At 39.2% G+C, this 18,074-nt stretch overlaps 1 protein-coding gene across 1 annotated transcript in view; it reads left to right on the forward strand.

Annotated features, from left to right (window-relative positions):
• The window catches only part of LOC150074965 (uncharacterized), a 658,991-nt gene that overhangs the window by 214,900 nt on the left and 426,017 nt on the right, over positions 1–18,074 (forward strand). The gene's annotated exons all lie outside the window — the stretch shown is intronic.

The following is an 18,074-nucleotide window of genomic DNA, read 5'->3' on the forward strand; positions in this document are numbered from 1 at the left end:
TGGAAAGATCACTTAGCATCTTTCCATCCTGCAAAATCCATTTTCTTAGTTTGTTTATCCTGGTGTGGTTTAGGATGTTGGCAGAGAGAATGCAACATGCATATAATACTTAACAATATTTATTACAAACAAAAAGGTCATGTACACATCTACTTTCACACCATAAACATACAACGAATAAAATATGCATCAATCTATGCGCAATCATTTTGAAACAGAAAGAAATAAGAATCAATGGTCTCGCAATTTCATAGGTTTGTATATTTTAACTTTCTAAACAAATCCTGTCCCTTTCTTTAAACTTGCTCTAAGTACTACAAGGGCATGGACAACAATACATGTTATTAACTTAATTCTGCTTTCCACATATAAAAGAAACTCATAAAGGAAGCATTGAATTTAGAATATATTTTGGCTGTTTCACACAAGTTCATTTATACATAAGGATGGTTTTCGCTTACCAATTTAGGTGGGTTTGTCCCTAGGCTAGTTGCAAGGCTTGCTTCTGTAAGGGAGTCGGCAGCGGTCCTTTCTGGTCCTCGCAGTTCCAACTCTCCGTCTAGAAGGGTGATGCAGGCGGCTACTCAGGGAGCTCGGGTCAGAAGGCGGTGGTGACGGTGGCAATCGACAGGAACCACACTCGAGATTTTAAACCACTTCACACCCTTTGGTCTCATTTTTGGCTCTTTTATTCTTTGGGCTCTCCTTTGACTTCGAGAGCAAAGTTCTCTCATTGGACACTGGTGGTCACGAGTTTCCTGTACCGGATGGTCCAGGATGACTCGCATCCCCCCCAAATGGATCCCCTCATCTCTGGGTGTTTTGCCTGGCGTCCTAGTGTTGGAGATATTGATAAAATGCCCGCCTACTCATTTTCTCACGCTAGCTTCCCATCCTGGCCAACCTCCCACGATTTCCGTTGTATTACCCCAGTCGTAAAAACTTTTGGGTATCGTGGTTGGCGAAGAGAGCCAAGCTTGCAGTATTCTTTCATTTTACTTTAATTTATGCAGTTTTAGACATATTCTAGATAATATTCTTTCAGGCTACCTGTATGCTATGTTTCGACAATATGCCATGAATGTACTGTTTTCTTTGGCCCATGTGATATGATAGTCTTTGGGAAAGTTTTTAATCTTGCTTCTCATCAGCTATGGGGAGGAAAACAGTTAGAGTGAGAGATTTTCACGTTCCCTGGGATACAAACTTTGTCTAATTCTCTCTCTATTCTTTCAGCTGGCAATAGATACCCACAGTTACACAACTCAGGCTTGATGTTGCTCCCTTACAATCTTGATAAATGAGTATTGGTATGGATAGATTATAATTTCAGGCTAACACTTGATAAATGAGGATAAATGAGTATGGGAATGTAAAAACTCTCAGGCTAACACTTTCCCCAGCTCCCCTTAGAATTTTGGATGTAGAATTGAAAATTCTGCATCCATAATTCTGTCTATGGGCCATCAAGTGTGTCCCAATGAATCTTACCCATGCTTCCTTTCTTTACAAAAACCATCGGCTAATTTAGGCTTTCTACTTACGTGACCTTACTACAACATAAACATTTATAACAAAAGACATTCAAATGTGTCGGGACCAGCTCCAACTTTTCCCCTGATTAACAGAACTCTGGGTACTGACATATAATCCAGATATTAGGATAATGGTACAGTATTAATAATATCAAAATATTAAAAGATATGGATAATTGGATTACAAATCATTTAGCTAACAAGGTATATGAGATACACAAGATATATTATAATTAAACTAAATCATGTAGCACTCTAATGTTGAAGAATGTTCTTTTCATCTTGCATTCACCACATCTCGATGTTCATGAGCAATGTTTTGATAATGCCCACTATCTGATCCGTATCATTTCACCTTTAACCAATGTTCGCTTCCTTCACTTTCCACATATTTGATCTAGTCTGTTAAAACTTCACTCGGAATCCTTTCACTATGATCCTTCTGATTCCTCTGAAGATGGTTCATGAAATACAGAAAAGTAACACAAGTATTAGTATGTGCATTCACTACATGGCCACATGATATACAATCAAACTTATAAGTGATAACAATTAAAATACCTTTCAACCAACCTATTAATGCTATTAGATTAGTTCTAGATTCCATAGATTTATACATAAACATACATACCTATTCTCATTACACAGACAAGTTACTCAGCATATTATACTTCAGCCATTTCATATATACTTGATTAAAACATAAAGAAATTAAACCTGAGTTTTGAAAAATAGGGCTTAAAATCATATAATAATATTGGTTTAGTAGTTATAGAATTAAGATATTCCCATAGACCCTATATTTCCATAGAATCATCTGTGTTAACAAAAATCTCTTATGGGTACATATAATATTGATTCACACAAAACATAAATTCTAACATAATATCAATTCTAGCATAATAGTATACATAAGTTTTCATATGTTGATCATATTTGTGATGGGTCATCTACTGTTCAGTTCCACCGATCATCTTCTTCCTTCTACAGAGAATATTGGTTCTGAGAATAGTTTGTAAGAGACCTTCACGATTGAAGTTCCTTTATAGTAGGAATTATTGGTGCACTACACAAATTTCAAATCCTGAGGATTGAAGCACTGCACTTATATTCTGTTTAAAACATACACAACACTTTTGATGATTCAAGTTGTAGTATTACATGTCACACAATAGCACTGATTAAGATTGACCATAATGATGGCACTTATTAAAGTCTGAGTCGACTCCTGATTCCTGCTAGGTGTACATCTTCCCAGAAATGGATGCATTTTTATGATTCATAATTTGCATCATTAAGTAAACTTTCCCATTCTAGTACTGATTTTTTTTTTTTTTTCTCTTCACATATGTGTTGATTCGGTTTTATTTCTATACATCTTCTTGCTTTTCTCTGGCTTTGGACCTCATTCCCTCTTTATCTTTGGCACGGGGAAGTAACAAAACCTTTTCTCTTTATCATTTTTTTTTTTTCTTTTTTTTTTCCATTCTCTTGCTTTTAGCAAAAATTATAGGCATAGATTACCTTCATCAGCACAGCATTCTGGATTTTTGGGAGGCATGAGCACAAACTAATTCTTCAGCAGTTTTCTTTTTCCATCATGGTTGATATCAACTGTGTGTTCTATTTTGACCTTTCTACATGAATGCAATAACAATACTCCTTTGGTTTCATACATGAGAGAGCTCTGATTAGTGGGTAAACTTCTATTCAAAAAGTCGTTTGTGGAAGTAAAATCTGATTCATATTGTTTCTTATTTGAAATTAGACTCTTTTTTTTTTTCCAAAAACACAAGAAGATCCCTTATCTTAACCTTGAAATCTAGATGTTACCTCTTTTCTCTTAAATCCTATCTTTGACAAAGTGAGAAAAACGAGAAAGACTAGGAGGAACCAGCCGTACCCCAGACTACTGCCTCTCTCCATTTCACAAAAAAAAAAAACTGAACATATATTTTTTTTCCTTCCTTAACCACTGTGGGTCCTCTCTCTTGAACTGGCGCCTCCGTAGCCAGGTGGGAAGGAGCAGCAGTGCGTAGCACATGCTTCTTGATTAGACCGGGGTTCGAGCCCGTCACCATCAAATACGGAGGATGCGGAAAGGTCAAGGATTGACCACCGCATATCCCGGAGCAATATGGCCTTAGTTGCTAATGCTCCTAACAAACAAACAACAACAACAAACTCTCTTGAACTCGAATTTAGACATGTAAAGAGAGAGAGAGAGAGAGAAGACAAAAAGTAATTAAGGGATTTCTGAACATACCCCTAGACTAATTGCGTTCTTCCTCTCTTCATTCGACCTTACATAATTGATATATTTGGTGGGAGAAAAGTATTTGCTTTAATAGTATTAGCTCAATGGTTATATTTGAATAACATTCTGCTACTAAATCTGTTTTTTTTTTTGTTTTTTTCTCAGATTCATTAAAGTAATTCGTGCTTCTGCATGAGATTTATAAAGATAAGATGAATTAATTTCTATTTTCCTACCTATGCCATTTCATAACCTGCACTCGTTTAGCCATCCATTTACATAACTGCTGATAAAACATACTGACAAAATCCAACAAAACTGATCAATTTCTTCACCTCTATGGGCATGTTCTTTTACATAGGCATGATCCTGCAGTAAATCCTTTGTTTGCCATAACTTTGCTTATCCCCCTTTTTTCTTAATTTATTTTCCATTAAAGTAACCTTCTCTATGTCCAGTGCCAAGTTAAGTTGGTAAACACAACAAAAAGAAAATCCTCACTCTTGGATGTTAATCAATAGCTTATTTTAATGCATCTATTAACTTAATAACATAGTTCTGTCCACTAGTCCTGAGTTATCTGAGGGTGGTGTTGGTGCTTCTGCTCCCCCTTGTGCACAGGTTTGTACTGGTTGAGACTGTGGTCCAGTATGTGCACTATCAGTAGGGATAATCTGTTCTGTATCTCCATCATGAATTTGAACTTCTTCGGGAACAACTGGCTGAGTCATTGATTGAGGAATTATTGTCACCTCATCGTTCCTAGGAAGTGGTAAAGAGACTTGAGGCTCTTGACTTCTGCTGCGCAGGTTATACTGGTGCGTAGGCTGAACGCGACCTCTCTCTTTACGTTCCTATTTTGGAGCTATCTGTTCGTCTTGTTTTACTACTGGTTGTTTTTTCACACCTCTGTTTGGCAAGAGTGCCAGAGGAATGGACACCGGTAGGCTCGTTGGAAACCTGGTTGTTGGTACGATTGCATCAAACCATACCTCTTCTTGCTCTTCTTCTTCCAGCTCTTGATAAACCTCTTTTGGCTTAGTGTGTTCCATGGATGAATCTGGAGGTATGTCAGTCTCAGGATGCTCGATCCATAGTTCTGGAAAAGGCCTACGATCTATAACTTTAGTCAATCTATCTACATGAACCAACTGTTTATCTCTGGGTTGGTAGATATTTTGAATTTGGAAATTTACGGGAGACGTTTGAGCTATCACTCTATAAGGCCCACTACTTTGACGTGCCAATTTGCGTGTTTGACCTGGTTTAACTCTAGGTGTATACAGGCATACCACACTGCCCACTCTGATTTTCTTATCTACAGCTTTTGTGGAGCAGTAATGCTCTTGGCTTGCTGTTGCTTCTTGAAGGTGTTGTTGAACTATTTCATACGTACGCTGCATTCTTGCTACCATTTGTTCTGAATAATGTTCCAGTTATATTAAAGGAGGCAGCAAAGGAAGTAAGCAAACCCCTAGCCATAATTATGAGAGCTTCTTTGGACTCAGGGGAGGTACCCATGGACTGGAGATGTGCAAATGTAACCCCAATTCACAAAGGAGGATCAAAGGCTGACACAAGTAATTATAGACCTGTTAGTTTAACTTCGGTTCCAGGTAAATTAATGGAGGCACTGGTTAAAGAAGCACTGCAGGATCATCTGGACAAGAATTCAGTTATAGCTCAGACACAGCATGGGTTTGTTAAGGGCAGGTCTTGTCTGACCAATTTGATTGGATACTATGATGTAGTCACAAAAGAACTGGATGCAGGGAATAACTTTGATATTATATATTTGGATCTTAGAAAGGCTTTTGATACTGTTGCGCATGGAAGACTGCTGCACAAATTGGAGAAGTGTGGCATTCGAGGCAAATTGCTGCTATGGATAAAGGGATGGTTGAGTGGCAGAAGACAGAGAGTGGTAATCAATGGACACTGCTCAACGTGGACTAATGTTATTAGTGGAGTTCCTCAGGGTTCAGTGTTGGGTCCATTGTTGTTTTCTGTATTTATAAATGATATTGAAGATGGTGTATCAGGCTTAATGTCCAAGTTTGCAGACGATACAAAGGTTGGCAGGGTTGTTAAGGACACTACTGATACTATGCTGCTGCAACAGGATCTGGAAAGGTTGAGCAGATGGGCTGAGAGGTGGCAAATGAAGTTTAACATTGACAAATGTAAAGTACTACATATGGGAAACAGTAACCCCAGATCAACGTATCAACTCTGTGGTACTACGCTGACAGTGGTAGAGAATGAAAAGGACCTGGGGGTAATTGTGCAGGCAGATATGAAGTTCTCTGAGCAGTGCAGACGAGCTGCAAGAGTAGCTCATGGTGTCTTGTCAATGATATACAGGAATTTTTCTAGCAGGGACAGGGATGTGATTATTCCCTTGTATAAGGCATTGGTCAGGCCACACCTTGAGTACTGTATACAGGTCTGGAGGCCTCATTTCAAGAAGGATGTAGAGCTGCTGGAACGAGTACAGAGAAGGGCAACAAGATTAGTGAATGGAACAAAGGGTTGCTCTTACGAAGAAAGGCTTAAGTTTTGCAAATTACAGAGCCTGGAGACTAGGCATCGCCGAGGTGATCTGATAGAGGTGTACAAGGCTTTGAATGGCTTGAGCATGCTCAATGCCGATGGGATTCTTCCTCTTGCTCAGAATAATCACCTGAGAGGGCATAAATTCAAATTGAGGAAGGACGGATGTCGGATAGATGTGCGGAAATTCGCCTTTAGCCAGCGGGCAGTTGGTTTGTGGAATAGACTTCCATCGCTTGTTGTTGAAGTTGATAGCCTAAACAAATTTAAGGCTCAGCTGGACAGGTATTTCGAACGAATTGAGGGGTGAAATGGGAGTAGTGGTGTTTTTTTTTTTTTTTTGGCTGATGCTGAATAAGCTTGCTTTCTTGCATCATATGCCTCTACTAATGCTAATGCTAATGCTAAACATAAGTTTGTGGAACTGATGATGTCCAAATGTGTTGAGGTAGGACCACATCTCTTCCATATAACAAAAAGTTTGGTGTTTCCTGTGTAGATGAGTGGACAGCAGAGTAATAAGGTGCAACTGCTAATGGTACACAAATATGCCAGTCTGACTGTGTGGTATTGACCACATGTGACAGTATTGCTGCCAGTGTCCTATTTAGACATTCTACTTTGGCATTACACTGAGGATGGAATGCAGTTGTTTGAAGTTTCTTAATTCCATGTTGATCGTAAACATCTTTCATTAGCTGGCTACAAAAATTACTACTGCGGTCTGTTAATAGTACTTGTGGAATACCATGTCTTGCCCCAACAAAATTGATAAATGCAGTTGCCACTTCTTCAGCCTTTTGTGTTTTCAAAGGTATTACTTCTGCATACCTTGTGAAACAATCAACAACCACTAGAAGGTATTTATCTCCCTCTAAACTGGTGGGTAGTGGTCCAAGAATATCCATGCTCACTCTATACCAAGGTGATGACTCAGCAGGAACTCACATCAGGTTTGCCTTTGCCTTTGGATTAAAACCTCTTCTCTCCAAACATGAAGCACAAGTTTCCACAATTTTTGATGTCACTATCCATATTTGTCCAAACGAAATCTTTTTGAATTCGTTGTAACGTTTTGTCAAATGCTTGATGTCCACTTTGTGGAGCATCATGACATGCTTTCATAATTTCAGACTTTAGTATATGTGGCACCACTTTTTCCAGAGGCTCCTCTCTGGTAAATTTTGCATCAGTAAGAGTGTAATGATATAGTATTCCATCATTCAGATAATAGGAATCTGGAATTTTCACTGAAGATTGAGTATTATCTTCAAGTTGTGTAATTAGAGAATTTAGTTTGTCATCTTCCCTTTGTAGCGTTCTCATCAGATATTTAGTGGCATTTCTCAGCATCACTAATGCTTCTAGGGTTATTTCAATTGATAATGGTGCAGCTGTCTTTGTGACATTTCTCCTGCATGACTTAGGCTTAGGTCTGTACTGGTCGAGATAAGAAATCTGTACCTCTACTAGTACTGGTCGAGATAAGAAATCTGCATCTGAGTGTAGCCGACCCGGCCGGTACTGCACTGAAAAATTTTAATCTTGCAGCATCAGATTCCATCGAATTAATCGAGGTGTTGGGTTCTTCAATTGAAGTAAATACTTCAATGCTGCGTTGTCTGATATTATGACAAATTTTCTGGCATAAAGGTAAGCTCTGAACTGTGAGATCGAATACACGACGGCCTGACTTTCTTTTTCCACAGTGCTATACGATTTCTCTGCCTGCTTTAGCAAACGGCTTGTGAATGCAATTGGCTGCCTGGATTCATCTTGTGATTGCTGTTCTAGAATTCCCAAAATTGCATACTGAGAAGTGTCCGTACTCAGATAGAAAATTTGAGAGAAGTCTGGATAAATTAATAATGGTTCTGATATCAATGCTGTCTTCAGTTTCTCAAATGCTGTCTGTGTTGCTTCATTCCAGACAAAAGGTGTATCTTTCTTCGTGAGGTTGGTCAATGGTCGAGATATTTCTGCATAGCCCTTAATAAATTTTCTGTAAAACCCAGTCATCCTCCCTAAGAATCTTCTCACCTGCTTAACTGTCCTAGGTGCAAGCAATTTTTGACGACAGCCACATTCTCAGGATCCGGAAGGACTCCATCTGAACTGACTCGATGTTCAAGATAAGTTACCTCTTGCTTCAAGAACTCACATTTGGATGGCTTGAGCTTAAGATCATATTGTCTCAAGCGTTGAAAGACAGTCTCTAGTCTCCGGACATGGATTCTAAGGTCTGGGCTTGCAATGATTATGTCATCCAGGTAGCAAAAGATGGACTCTTTTCTTAGATCTTGAAGGACAACAGACATGGCCCTCATGAATGTCGCTGGACTATTTTTTTAACCTGAACAGTAATCTTCTGAATTCGTACAAGGCTTAACCGGTTGTAAAGCTGTTTTGTGTCTGTCCGCAGGGTGGACAGGAATCTGCCAGAATCCGGACTGAAGGTCCAAAGTGGAATAATAACGAGCTTTCCCCAGAATGGCCAAAATTTCAGTTATCTGAGGTACTGGAAAGTTGTCTGCGACAGTTTTGGTGTTAAGCTTACGGAAGTCAACACAAAAACGTAATGACCCATCCCGTTTCTTCACCATTACAATGGGAGCTGAATATGGTGAGACACTTGGTGAAATTATATTCGCATCCAAGAGTTCATTAATCTGACTTTCCACTTCTCAATGCAAAGCATGGGGTGTGCGATAGGCCTTCTGCCTTACTGGGGCACTTGATTCTAATTTTATTTTGTGTTGCACTACGGTGGAACAACCCAATTGGCTAGGTGATTTGGCAAAAACATCTTTTTTATACCTATCTAATAACTTAACTAATTCTTGGCGTTCATTAACAGTTAAGTGGTCCAGATCGAAATCTTCAATTGTCACTGGCGATGACTTTTCAACCCTCCTTCATTCACCTGCAAAATTAATCTCTCGTGTATTAATACATTAAATTTTTTCTAATGCCATTCCTGCTGTGAGGTGTAAAGGCTCAGATGATGTGTTTGCCACAAGAACCAAAATCTTTCTATCACTGGACAATTTGTCTAGAGAATTTCTAACTGCTAACTCATTACTCCCTAAGTCATAATTGGGTTCGAACAGAACCAATTGTCCTGGATGGAATGTGTTTGCACACTGAATAGTTAAAACTATCTCTGTGCTAGGTGGAATAAAGTGTTTTGAGGTTAGTTTTCCCACACCAGATTTTTGATTACCCATGATTCGTTCTTGTATCCCTATCTCTCTAATACAAATCCCAAGTGGTACTGATTTTAAAATCCTCTTCTCTGAATCTAGTATGAACAAAAATTTTCGTAAAACATCCGATTCTAATATCAATTCGTATTGAGGGCTCAATCTGACCACAAAGGCATCAACAGTAAATGACTTTCCATCTAAGGTTAATTTTACAGTAATTTTTGTGTCTAAAGGTACCAAACTTCCAGCGATCCCACATACTGTAACATTGGGAGGCCTCTATTTTAAGTACTTATTATATTTAATCTTATCAAAAATATCTTCACTAAGCAGAGTGATAGATGCCCCGCTATCAACCAAAAAACCTTGATTTAATGCTTTGAATAAATTCTTCTACTAATGGTAAGTCTGTATCATTATCTGCAGTAAACACCCCATGCTCAGCTCTATTTCCCCGAATATTCTGTTTAGAAAATTTTCTCTGTCAACTGGACCTATCACTATATTGCCAATGTGAAGAGATTCCCATATGTGTTATTTGTCTATGATTCATCCCCCTAGATTGTCTGTATTCTGAATTGTTATTGTATAATGTTTCTCTAGGTCTTGTGTTGAAAGAATTTGAATGTGTGTTAATTGAACAGTAATTATTGAGCCTGCTAGGAAAGGACTCTCTAACTTTTGGATAGGTAGCATAAATGTTTCTGGGTACTATTCTCTGCCGATAAAAGTGCTCCTGCAACAGCATGGAAAAACTTGGTCTGTCGGTAAGATTATTTCTCCCCTCTCTGCCTTGAGGTGTTCGAAACAATGCTTGTCCCCTACATATACTTATATAAACTCTAAAAGGAAGGGGATGAATCTGATTGGTCCACTTGACATCGATGGTTCGACTGTTGATGATCCTGCTCATATAGCAAACAAACTGAATGAGTATTTTGCATCTACATTCACACGTGAGGAATTATTAAGGTTTGAAAATGGCAGAAAGTTATCAAATTGTAGCAGGGTGCTTAATGATCTTGTAATAACTGAGAGCAAAGTGGAAGAGAAATTGTTGAAGTTAAACATAAGAAAAGCACCTGGGGTGGATGGGATCTATCCAGTTATATTAAAGGAGGCGGCAAAGCAACTAAGCAAACCCTTAGCCATAATTATGAGAGCATCCTTGAACTCAGGGGAGGTTCCCATGGACTGGAGATGTGCAAATGTATCCCCAATTCACAAAGGGGGATCGAAGGGTGACACGAGTAATTACAGACCAGTTAGTTTAACTTCTGTTCCGTGTAAAATAATGGAGTCGCTGGTTAAAGATGCATTTCAGGATCATCTAGACAAGACTGCAGCAATAATTCAGACACAGCATGGGTTTGTTAAGGGAAAGTCTTGTCTGACAAATTTGATAGGATATTATGATGTGGTTACAAAGGAACTGGATGCAAAAAACAATTTTGATATCATATATTTGGATTTCAGGAAAGCTTTTGACACTGTTGCGCATGGAAGACTATTGTACAAATTGGAGCAGAATGGTATTAAGGGTAAGTTGCTACAATGGATAAAAGGATGGTTAAGTGCGAGAAGACAGAGGGTGGTAATCAATGGGTGCTGCTCTTCTTGGACTAATGTTATTAGTGGAGTCCCACAGGGTTCGGTGTTAGGTCCACTGTTGTTTTGTATATTTATCAATGATATTGATGAAGGTATATCAGGCTTAATGTCGAAGTTTGCAGATGATACAAAGGTTGGCAGGGTTGTTAATGCCAGTAATGGCAGTGTGCTACTGCAACAGGATCTAGATAATTTGGGCAGATTGGCTAAGAAGTGGCAACTGAAGTTTAACCTTGACAAATGCAAAGTACTGCATATGGGTAGAAGTAACCCCAGAGAAACGTACCAACTGTGTGGTACTACACTTAAGGTGGTAGAAAATGAAAAAGACCCGGGAGTAATTGTGCAGTCAGATATGAAGTTCTCTGAGCAATGCAGACAGGCTGCCCGGGCAGGTCATGGGGTTTTGTCAATGATATATAGGAATTTTGCTAGCAGGGAAAAGGAGGTTATTATCCCTCTGTATAAGGCAATGGTCAGGCCACGCCTTGAGTACTGCGTACAGGTCTGGAGGCCTCATTTTAGGAAGGATGTAGATTTACTTGAGCGTGTACAGAGAAGGGCAACAAGATTGGTGAGGGGAATGAAGGGATCCTCTTACCAAGAGAGGCTTAAGTTGTGCAAATTGCAGTGGCTGGAGACTAGGCACCTGCGTGGTGAATAAGGCCTTGAATGGGTTGAGCACGCTGAATTCTGATGGGATCCTTCCGCTTGTTCAGATTCCGAACCTAAGGGGGCATAAATTCAAATTAAGAAAAGACAGATGTAGAATAGATGTGCCGAAATTTGCCTTTAGCCAGCGGGTGGTTAATTGCTGGAACAAACTTCCATCTGTCATTGTGGAAGTTGATAGGTTGAATAAATTTAAGGAGGAACTGGACAGGCATTTGGAGGGAATGGTGTGATTTTTTTTTTTTTTTGGCTGATGCTGCATAAGCTCATACATTTGCTTTCTTGCATCACATGCCACTACTACTACTACTACCTCCGAGCCAGGTGGGAAGGAGCAGCAGTGCGTAGCACACGCTTCTTGATTAGACTCGGGGTTCGAGCCCATCACCACCAAATACGGAGGATGCAGAAAGGTCAGGGAATGACCACCGCATATCCCGGAGCAATATGGCCTTAGTTGCTAATGCTCCTAAAAACCAAATAACAAACAAACAAACAAACAAGCTTGTCCCCTACTATTTCTCCCCTGGTCGCTTGCGCATGCATTGTTTATAAATAGCTCTCCCCTTGGAGTCTTAAATGGGGATGGTCTCTCCTCTCCATGTTCATTAGATGGGTTGTGTGAATTCCTTAAATTTCTAATCTGTTCTAGCTGAAAATTAATTTCCTTGGCAAATTTTTGTAATTCTTCATTAAGAGAAAACAGTTGTCTTTCTAGACTATTTATTTCAATGTTATCTGTTGATATCACTTATTTATCAATATAAACGATACTGTTTGCTACATTTATATGGACTTTCTGGCTAGTTTGCATTAATCTTTCATTAATTTCTTCGCAAGATGCTACTTCCAATGCGACCTGAAAGTTGATTGGATTCTGAGATAAAACTAAACGCTTTAGCTTCACATTTAATCCATTTAAAAATTGGGCTAAAAGAGTTTGATCCCTTAGTGTTAATACTTCTGGTGTATCATTTTCTGTCTGAAAAGTCATCCTACACAAATTCTTTAATCGCGAAGCAAACTGAATAACTGACTCATCTGAATTTAGTTTAGCTGTGCTAAAGCGCTGTAATTGTGTTATGAATGGGTCAGAGTGTTTAAAATGCTCAACCAAAGCCGCCTTGAAACGCTCAATGTTTTTCTGCCCGTAATTCAAGCGAATGTGAGTAAAATTCTGAAGCTTCCCCCTCCAATTTAGACTTAATTACAATTAATTTCTCACAATCTGACCAATTTGCAATTTGAGCTACATCTTCCACTGATTCAAAGAACTGTAAAATTGGAATTTCTTCTACTTCCGACCCGCAAAACGATGATATCAAATTGATATAGCCCACGAGTGGAGCTGGATTGGCTCCTACTTGTTCGGGAGATGGCTCTGATTGTGTTGGAAATAATGGAGATGGTGTTGGAAATAATGTTTCTGATATCTGTAAATTGGGTTCCTCTGCATTTGTTTCTTCCCTCTTGTGTGTTATAATAAACCCTTATATCCAAATAAAATTATTATGTGTGTATGTTATATCAAAATATCTTATTAAAGAAAAGTGTTTACTAATATAATTTAGAGAGACAGTAATATATATTCAGGAGGGTTGTATAATCGGAGTATTAATTTGGCCCAACAAAAGCATACTAAAACAACAATAATAATGACAATATCAATAATTCACTGTTATCAAATATATAGAATATAAAAATAATATAACGTTCAACTCACTGTCAACTTCTAAAACGCCAGCATCCATATACCCTTTTGTTCCTCACCTTATTATTTAAACATAATCACTGAAAACATATTGATAACGGAGTTATTTTTGATGTTTTACTTCGGCTAAACTCATTTTATTTAATCATAGTGACGGAGACCATTTTGTTACCAGGGGTTAAGTACTTTAATCTTAGTCTTATTTCCCCAAAAATTACTGATTTTTTTCATCCTGATCATGGAAACCATCTCTCCAGACTCTGTAATTTGCAAAATTTAAGCCTTTCTTCGTACGAGCAACCCTTTGTTCCATTCACTAATCATGTTGCCCTTCTCTGTACTCGTTCTGATATACAGAAATATTCCTGTATATCATTGACAAGACACCATGAGCTACTCTTGCAGCCCGTCTGCACTGCTCAGAGAACTTCATATATGCCTGCACAATTACCCCCAGGTCCTTTTCATTCTCTACCACTGTCAGCATAGTACCACAGAGTTGATACGTTGATCTGGTGTTCCTGTTTCCCATATGTAGTACTTTACATTTGTCAATGTTAAACTTCATTTGCCACCTCTCAGCCCATCTGCTCAACCTTTCCAGATTCTGTTGCAGCAGCATAGCATCGGTAGTGTCCTTAACAACCCTGCCAACCTTTGTATCGTCTGCAAACTTGGACACTAAGCTTGATATACCATCATCAATATCATTTATAAATACAGAAAACAACAATGGACCCAACACTGAACCAACAATTTGCCTCCAATGCCACACTGCTCCAATTTATGCAGCAGTCTTCCGTGTGCAACAGTATCAAAAGCCTTTCTAAGATCCAAATATATAATATCAAAGTTATTCCCTGCATCCAGTTCTTTTGTGACTACATCATAGTATCCAATCAAATTGGTCAGGTAAGACTTTCCCTTAACAAAACCATGCTGTGTCTGAGCTGTAACTGAATTCTTGTCTAGATGATCCTGCAGTGCTTCTTTAACCAGTGCTTCCATTAATTTTCCTGGAACCGAAGTTAAACTAACAGGTCTATAATTACTTGTGTCAGCCTTTGATCCTCCTTTGTGAATTGGGGTTACATTTGCACATCTCCAGTCTATGGGTACCTTCCCTGAGTCCAAAGAAGCTCTCATAATTATGGCTAGGGGTTTGCTTACTTCCTTTGCTGCCTCCTTTAATATAACTGGATAGATCCCATCCACCCCGGGTGCCTTTTTTATGTTTATCCTCAACAATTTCTCCTCCATTTTCCTCTCAGTTATTAGAAAATCATCTAGCTCACTGCCAATGTTCACTTCACCTACGACATTCCCCTTCCTGAATAACTCCTCATGTGTGAATGTAGATGCATTTTGCTCTCTCTCTCTCTCTCTCTCTCTCTCTCTCTCTCTCTCTGGGTCTATCTGTGGTGTCTACTTTGCCTTACTGGGGCAATTGGTTAGGATAATAACCTGAGCCCTTGGAAATCAAGGGTTTTTAGAGGCCCCGGTTTCTACAGCAACAGGTCGCATTGTATCTTTAATGGAAAGATCGCTTAGCATCTTTCCATCCCGCAAAATCCATTTTCTTAGTTTGTTTACCCTGGCATGGTTTAGGATGTTGGCAGAGAGAATGCAACATGTATATAACACTTAAAAAATATTTATTACAAAAAAAAAAAAAGGTCATGTACACATCTACTTTCACACCATAAACATACAACGAATAAAATATGCATCAATCTATGTGCAATCATTTTGAAACAGAAAGAAATAAGAACCAAGGTCTCGCAATTTCATAGGTTTGTATATTTTAACTTTCTAAACAAATCCTGTCCCTTTCTTTAAACTTGCTCTAAGTACTACAAGGATGTGGACAACAATGCATGTTATTAACTTAATTCTACTTTCCACATATAAAAGAAACTCAGAAAAGAAGCATTGAATTTAGAATATATTTTGGCTATTTCACACAAGTTCATTTATACGTAAGGATGGTTTTCGCTTACCAGTTTAGGTGGGTTTGTCCCTAGGCTAGCTGCAAGGCTTGCTTCTGTAAGGGAGTCGGCAGCGGTCCTTTCTGGTCCTCGCAGTTCGAACTCTCCTGCTAGAAGGGTGATGCAGGCGGCTACTCAGGGAGCTCGGGTCAGAAGGCGGTGGTGACGGTGGCAATTGACATGAACCACACTTGAGATCTTCAACCACTTCACACCCTTTGGTCTCATTTTTGGCCCTTTTATTCTTTGGGCTCTCCTTTGACTTCGAGAGCAAAGTTCTCTCATTGGACACTGGTGGTCACGAGTTTCCTGTACCGGATGGTCCAGGGATGACTCGCATCCCTGGACCACCCGGTACTGTAAAATCCCCCCCCCAAAAGGAGCTATAACTGAGGTTTTGTCTGATGATCCTGCAGTGCTTCTTTAACCAGTGCCTCCATTAATTTCCCTGGAACAGAAGTTAAACTCACAGGTCTCTAATTACTTGTGTCAGCCTTTGATCCTCCTTTGTGAATTGGGGTCACATTTGCACATCTTCAGCCTGTGGGTACCTCCTCTGAGTCCAAGGAAGCTATCATAATTATGGCTAAGGGTTTGCTTACTTCCTTTGCTGCCTCCTTTAATATAACTGGATAGATTCCATCCACCCCAGGTGCCTTTCTTGTCTTTATCTTCAACAATTTCTCCTCCACTTTACTCTCAGTTATTACAAGATTCTCTAGCTTACTGCTAGAGTTGAATACATCTCTGGTATTCCCCTCACTTAATAACTCCTCTTTTGTGAATGTCGATGCAAAATATTCATTTAGTTTGTTAGCTACCTGAGCAGGATCATCAACAGTTGACCCATCGATATCAAGTGGACCAATCTGATTCATTACCTTCCTTCTAGAGTTTACATAAGTAAAGAACTCTTTGCTGTTTTTCTTTCCATCCCTTGCCAAAGATTTCTCGTAATCTGCCTTCGCCTGCCTAACCTCCTTTGTAACTTGGTTACACATCAACTTGTATCTATCATAGGCTTCTGTGTCACGTGTTAATTTGTATGTATCCCATGCATTTTTCTTCTCTGCCAAATGTCTCATTAGTTCATCTGACATCGATTTAGGCCTAAACTTTGAACAATATTTCTTAGTTGGTATGTAAAGCCTAGTAGCTTCCAGGATAAGTACTTTGAATGCTTCCCATTTTGAATTTGCTGTTGGTAACAGCATCAGTTGGTCCCACTGTATAGAATTTAGATACTGTCTCAGACCATCATAGTTGCCTTTACGAAAGCAAAAACCCTTCCCTTTATCTCTGATGGTAGTTACCTCCTTGAGTAAATCCCACTTCAGTACACTGTGATCACTTCCAGCTAGTGGTTCATTTATCTTCAGATTCTTAATGCATGAAGAATCACTACTGATAATCAAGAGTATTATCAAGAGTATAATCAAGAGTATTACTCCCTCTAGTTGCCTCCCGAACATGGTGATGTAGAAAACAATCATCCAATAAATCCACAAAAGCCTTGCTAGTGTGTGAGTGACCTGCCCCCAAATTCCAGTCAATATCTGGGAAATTAAAATCTCCCATTATAAGACTCTCTGATTTACTGGCCCACTCTATTTCCCTGTACAGTTTCTTATTATACTCATCAGAGTCATTAGGCCTATAGCACACTCCTACTCTCAATTTTGATCTCCCAATGCTTATGTCACACCAAACTGACTCGACACTGCACTGTCCAGCGATGTCGACTGGCTTCATTTCCTTGGATTTTATGTGTTTCTTAACTAATAGCATAACCTCTCCTCCCTTCCTATCCTGTGTGTCCTTTCTGTAGACGTTGGACTCCCCAAATTCCAGTTCTGCATTCCTTATATCTATGTGACACCACGTCCCTGATATCCCAACAATATCTGCCTTTGATGTTTTGAGCAATACCTCAAATTCATCAAATTTATTTACTAAACTCCTAGCATTGGTGGACACGTAAGTATACATGCACCTGTTTCTATTCTTAGCTACCCTACAATGGATCCAACACTGAACCCTGAGGAACTCCACTAATAACATTAGTCCACGTTGAGCAGTGTCCATTGATTACCACTCTCTGTCTTCTGCCATTTAACCATCCCTTTATCCATAGCAGAAATTTGCCTCCAATGCTTCCAAGATAAGTTCTTTGAATGCTTCCCATTTTGAATTTGCTGTTGGTAACATCATCAGTTGGTCCCACTGTATAGAATTTAAATACTGTCTCAGTCCATCGTAGTCATCTTTACGAAAGCAATAACCCTTCCCTTTTACCCCTAATGGTAGTTACCTCTTTGAGTAAATCCCACTTCAGCACACTGTGATCACTTCCAGCTAGTGGTTCATTTATCTTCAGATTCTTAATGCATGAAGAATCACTACTGATAATCAAATCAAGAGTATTACTCCATCTAGTTGCCTCCGGAAATGCTGATGTGCGCCCCCGTAGCCAGGTGGGAAGGAGCAGCAGTGCGTAGCACACGCTTTTTGATTAGACCAGGGTTCGAGCCCGTCACCACC

The sequence above is a fragment of the Mastigoproctus giganteus genome, chromosome 14 (genome assembly GCF_048544385.1).
Source record: "Mastigoproctus giganteus isolate SK-2022 chromosome 14, ASM4854438v1, whole genome shotgun sequence".
In the NCBI taxonomy this organism is placed as follows: domain Eukaryota; kingdom Metazoa; phylum Arthropoda; class Arachnida; order Uropygi; family Thelyphonidae; genus Mastigoproctus; species Mastigoproctus giganteus.